The sequence below is a fragment of the Rana temporaria genome, chromosome 5, assembly GCF_905171775.1.
Source record: "Rana temporaria chromosome 5, aRanTem1.1, whole genome shotgun sequence".
In the NCBI taxonomy this organism is placed as follows: domain Eukaryota; kingdom Metazoa; phylum Chordata; class Amphibia; order Anura; family Ranidae; genus Rana; species Rana temporaria.
In genome coordinates this window covers 154,233,323-154,239,322 of record NC_053493.1, presented here as the reverse complement: position 1 = coordinate 154,239,322, position 6,000 = coordinate 154,233,323, and the positions used below count along the sequence as shown (strand labels likewise).

General features: G+C 45.0%; 1 protein-coding gene across 3 annotated transcripts in view; it reads right to left on the bottom strand.

The window, feature by feature from the left end:
• Positions 1–6,000, bottom strand: part of PDE1C (phosphodiesterase 1C) — a 933,100-nt gene that overhangs the window by 608,883 nt on the left and 318,217 nt on the right. The gene's annotated exons all lie outside the window — the stretch shown is intronic.

Below are 6,000 nucleotides of genomic sequence, written 5' to 3'. Positions count from 1 at the left end.
TTTTTTATATATGACAGCATTAGTGACCCAGAATTTTCCAAAACCAGCCAGTAAAGAACACTGTCACAAACAATGTTTATTCACTCTTGTAAGCCCTCGACATCTGGCTTTATCCATGAACTGAGCTTTTTTTTTTTATATGTTGGCAGCGCAGACAAATCACATGGGAAATTACGATTTTGTCAGGGATTGTTCTAGACACAGGTTCTAATATACTGGCTGTTGTGTGTGTGTGTGTGATCTTGTCCTTCAGTACTGTGTTTAAAACGGACCTTCATTCATTTTTTCATCTATTAAATCTTCTGCCCTTGTTGTTTTAACCACTTAAGCCCCGGACCAATATGCTGCTAAATGCCCAAAGGCGTTTTTACAATTCGGCACTGCGTCGCTTTAACAGACAATTGCGTGCTCGTGCGATGTGGCTCCCAAACAAAATTGACGTCCTTTTTTCCCCCACAAATAGAGCTTTCTTTTGGTCGTATTTGATCACCTCTGCGGTTTTTATTTTTTGCGCTATAAACAAAAATAGAGCGACAATTTTGAAAAAAATTCAATATATTTTACTTTTTGCTGTAATAAATATCCCCCAAAAACATATATAAAAAAATGTTTTTTCCTCAGTTTAGGCCGATACGTATTCTTCGACCTATTTTTAGAAAAAAAAATCGCAATAAGCGTTTATCGATTGGTTTGCGCAAAATTTATAGCGTTTACAAAAAAAGGGGATATTTTTATTGCATTTTTATTAATTATTTTTTTTTTACTACTAATGGCGTCGATCAGCGATTTTATTCGTGACTGCGACATTATGGCGGACACTTTGGACAATTTTGACACATTTTTGGGACCATTGTCATTTTCACAGCAAAAAAATGCATGACAGTTGCAGTTTGGGAGTTAAACACAGGGGGCGCTGAACGTGTTAGGCTTCACCTAGTGTGTGTTTACAACAGTAGGGGGGTGTGGCTGTAGGTCTGACGTCATCGATCGTGTCTCCCCTATAAAAGGGATCACTCGATCGATACGCCGCCACAGTGAAGCACGGGGAAGCCGTGTTTACATACGGCTCTCCCCGTTCTTCAGCTCCGGGGAGCGATCGCGACGGGGTGGCTATAAACGAATAGCCGCGCCGTCGTCCCGGATCGCTCCCCGAGGGAATCCGCCCGCCGCACGCAGCGGGGGGGGGGGGTCCCGATCGGACCCCCGATCCACCCACGGAAAGGCAAGGACGTATATATACGTCATCCTGCCTGTCCGTGCCATTGTGCGGACGTAAATAGTCGTGCAGCGGGCGTTAAGGGGTTAACTTTGGATAGTAAAACAATGTTTTTTCTGCCAGTAAATACTTTATGCAGCCCACTTCCTGTTTCTTGTCTGGTAAAAAGCCTAGGCACAGCTCTATCTCTCTCTCTCTCTCTCTTGTGAGAATTTGCCAGGAAGGGAGTGGGGTGGGTCATAAGAGGGCCAATGAGAGCTGCAGAGCTGGAGGTGTGCCTCTGTGTAAATCCAGGAAGTAAATAGATGCCCACAGTTAAAATGATTGCAGCCAGATTTAAAGTGGTTATAAACCCGAGTCGGTTCACACTGGGTGACACGACTTCCAGCACGACTTTCAGAGGCAACTCCAACACGACTTGAGCATGAACCACAGGGCGACTTGGGGTGATCTGGGGCGATTTACAACACGACTTGAAGTCGTCTCCAGGACAGGAAATGTTAGAAGTGGCCAATCAGAGCTTCTAAGCTCTTTTGACATCATTCTTCTTCCTGTTTAATTTCTTCTTCCCTGTTCCCTGTTTTTCTGTGTCCAAAATGCTCCCTGTGCGTTACGTAATGCTGTTGCTGGGAAATAATCCACTGGTGTGTTCTATTGTTCCTGTCAGTGATCTACTGTTGTTATAAGGTGATCTATTGTTGCTGTCAGCGATCTATTGTTGACAGGGGATCTATTGTTCCTTTCAGCGATCTACTGTTGACAGGGGATCTATTGTTCCTAACAGGGAACTATTGTTGTCAGGGGATCTATTGCTCCTGCCAGGGATTTACTGTTAGGGATCTATTGTTGTTGTCAGGGGAACTATTGTTCCTGTTAGGGATCTACTGTTGTCAGGGATCTATTGTTGTTGTCACAGGAACTATTGTTTCTGTCAGGGATCTACTCTTGTCAGGAATCTATTGTTGTTGTCAGGGGAACTAGTGTTCCTGTTAGGGATCTACTGTTTTAAGGGGATCTATTTTTGTCAGGGGAACTAGTGTTCCTGTTAGGCCCCGTACTCACGACCAAACATGTCTGCTGAAACTGGTCCGCAGGCCAGTTTCAGCAGACATGTTTGGTCGTGTGTGGGCGCGAGCGGGCCGAATTCCAGCAAACATTTGCCCGCCGGGCCTTTTCCCAGCGGACAAATATTCCTGGACTTGTTTTAAAACAGTCCGCTGGAATCCTGCCCGCTCGGACATGTACGGTCGTCAGTACAGACCTACCGTACATGTCCAGGCGCCCGCCGTCCCTCGCATGCGTCGAATGACTTCGACGCATGCGTGTAAGCATTTTAAAGGCGGCCCGCCCACGTCGCTGCGTCATTGTCGCGGCGACACCGCGTCATCGACGCGGCGACACCGCGGACACGCCCCGCGTATTGTTTACGCGCGGACTTCTGTACGATGGTGTGTACAACCATCGTACAGAAGCCCTCTGGCAGACATGTATGGTGAAAACGGTCCGACGGACCGCTTTCACCATACATGTTTGGTCGTGAGTACCCGGCCTTAGGGATCTACTGTTGTCATGGATCTATTGTTGTTGTCACGGGAACTATTGTTCTTGTCAGGGATCTAGTGTTGTCACAGGAACTATTGTTCCTGTTAGGGATTTACTGTTGTCAGGGATCTATTGTTGTTGTCAGGGGATCTATTGTTCCTGTCAGAGATCTACTGTTGTCGTCAAGGGAACTAGTGTTCCTGTTAGGGATCTACTGTTGTTGTAAGTGGATCTATTCTTCATGTCATGGATCTATTGTTCCTGTCAGGGATCTACTCTTGTCAGGGATCTATTGTTGTTGTCAGGGGAACTCGTGTTCCTGTTAGGGATCTACTGTTGTGAGGGATCTATTGTTGTTGTCACGGGAACTATTGTTCCTGTCAGGGATCGAGTGTTGTTGTCGTCACAGGAACTATTGTTCCTGTTAGGGATCTACTGTTGTCAGGGATCTATTGTTGGCAGGGGATCTATTGTTCATGTTAGGGATCTACTGTTGTTCTAAGGGATCTCTTGTTGTCAGAGATCTACTGTTGTCAGGGGATCTATTGTTCCTGTCAGGGATCTACTGATGTTGAAAGAGGATCTATTGATCCTGGTAGGGATATACTGTTGTCAATGATCTATTGTCGTCATGTGAACTAGTGTTCCTGTTAGGGAGCTACTGATTTTGTATGGGGATCTATTGTTCCTGTCAGGGATCTACTTTTGTCAGGGATCTATTGTTCCTGGCAGGGATCTACTGTTGCTGGCAGGGGTTCTATTGTTGCTGGTGTGTCTGCAAGGTATCTATTATACTGCTTGTCTTGGTAAAAAGTTCTATACAAAGCTGTTAGTACCACAAATGGCCAGAAGGGGTAGTCTTTGGAGGTGAGTAGGGGTTGGAAACAAGGCATGGTGCTCAGAGCTGGGTAGGGATGTAGACAAGGGGAGTTCATGCCCCCATTCTCTGTGAAAACAAGTGGCCTGTATGCAACTACAACCATAATGCCTAGTGAAGGAAAACAGACATATAATAAAGGTAAAACTTACATTTGGCAGTGCGGTCGGTCTGGGACAATACATCCCAATCCTCAAAGGACAGGCGACAGATATCCAGCCAGACATTGTCCCTCTTCAGTTGGTCCTTGTAATGTCTGTCTGTCTTGTCATACAGACATGGTCTCTCCTTGATGAACCTTATAAGAGACTCATTACCCACAGCCTCTCTTCTATTCCCTTCCCTGACTCTGGCAGACATGGTGTATAGAGGAATACAGAGACAACGTCTAAACTGAAAGTAATCCGTGTCTAGGAAGGTGGGGGCTGCTTGGGGACAGGGGAGTACCTGGGTGCTTCTGGGTAAATTCCTAGATTAAGGCTTACCTGTAGGTGCAAGAAATATCTCCTTAAAGCGGTAGTTCACCCTCCTTCACCCCATTATTCCATTACTTTCGGCATCGTAGCGCGAGCTACGGTATGCCGGTCTTAAATTTTTAAACCCCGTACTCACTGTGCTATTGTTGATTGAAGAATCCGACTCCCGCGGGGAATGGGCGTGCCTATGGAGAGGGAGGATGATTGACGGCCGGCTCTGGCACGTCACGCTCCCCGAAGACAGCCGGAGTAGGTCTCGGCTATTCACAGCGCCTGCGCACAGGCTATGCGCAGGCGCCGTGAATAGCCAAGCCTATTTCGGCTATTTCCGGAGAAGCGTGACGTGCCAGGGCCGGCCGTCAATCACCTTCTCTCACCAGAGGAACGCCCATTCCCCGGATTCTTCAATCAACGATACCGCAGTGAGTACGGGCATAAAAAATGTAAGACCGGCATACCGTAGCTCGCGCTACGATGCCGAATTTAATTGTCTAATAAAAAAAAACTTTTTTTTTTTTTTTTACAGGGCGAACCCCCGCTTTAACCACTTAAGACCCGGACCATTATGCAGGTAAAGGACCTGGCCCTTTTTTGCGATTCGGCACTGCGTTGCTTTAACTGACAATTGCGCGGTCGTGCGACGTGGCTCCCAAACAAAATTGGCGTCCTTTTTTTCCCACAAATAGAGCTTTCTTTTGGTGGTAGTTGATCACCTCTGCGGTTTTAAATTTTTACGCTATAAACAAAAATAGAGCGACGATTCTGAAAAAAATGCAATATTTTTTACTTTTTGCTGTAATAAATATCCACAAAAATGATAAAAAAAAAAAATTTTCCCTCAGTTTAGGCCGATACGTATTCTTCTACATATTTTTGGTAAAAAAAATTGCAATAAGCATTTGATTGGTTTGCGCAAAATTTATAGCGTTTACAAAATAGTTGATAGTTTTATGGCATTTTTATTAATATATATATATTTTTTTTACTACTAATGGCGGCGATTAGCGTTTTTTTCTGTGACTGCGACATTATGGCAGACACTTCGGACACTTTTGACACATTTTTGGGATCATATAAAAATGCACTGATTACTGTGAAAATGACAATGGCAGTGAAGGGGTTAACCACTAGGGGGCGCTTAAGGGGTTAAGTGTGTCCTAGTTTGTGATTCTTACTGTAGGGGGGCGTGGCTGGACGTGTGACATCATCCATCGGACCGTTTTCATCAGATGAACCGATCGTGTGTACAGGGCATAAGAGCCTCCTACTGCTGTTAATCAAAATCTGTGAGGAGGGAGCAGAGGCAGGGCTGAGTCTATGTATGCACACAGCTCAGGACTGAGCCCGCACATGCATCCCCATAGCAAGTGGTGTGCTATGCTGGTGCATGCAGGTGCTTTAAAGCGGAGGTCTGGGAAAAAAATTAAAAGCCAGCAGCTACACATACTGCAAAAAGGTAGGGGGGGGGGGGAGAACAAAAAAGCACTCACATTTGCCAACATCCGAAATATTAAATCAAGAGAGAAATACTACACAAGGTAGTGACAAGGCGGACTTTTTAAGGCAATCACAGGGACTTAGGAATTTAGAAAAATATATAAATTTAATTACAAAAAATACATGCAATAAAATACATTGAAAAAGTACAGAATATACATTCACAAGCAATATTTTCTTTTGTCTCGCCTACGCGTTTCGCCTAGCGGCTTCTTCAGGACGAGTTTGAGAGAGAGTTTGACAATAAAGTATTGCTAATTTCATAAATCAGTTAGATCGCTAGCCATCCAAGTGCATCCTGTACATCTGTGACTCTATTTTGTCCTCGGTGCACTTGGATGGCTAGCGATCTAACTGATTTATGAAATTAGCAATACTTTATTGTCAAACTC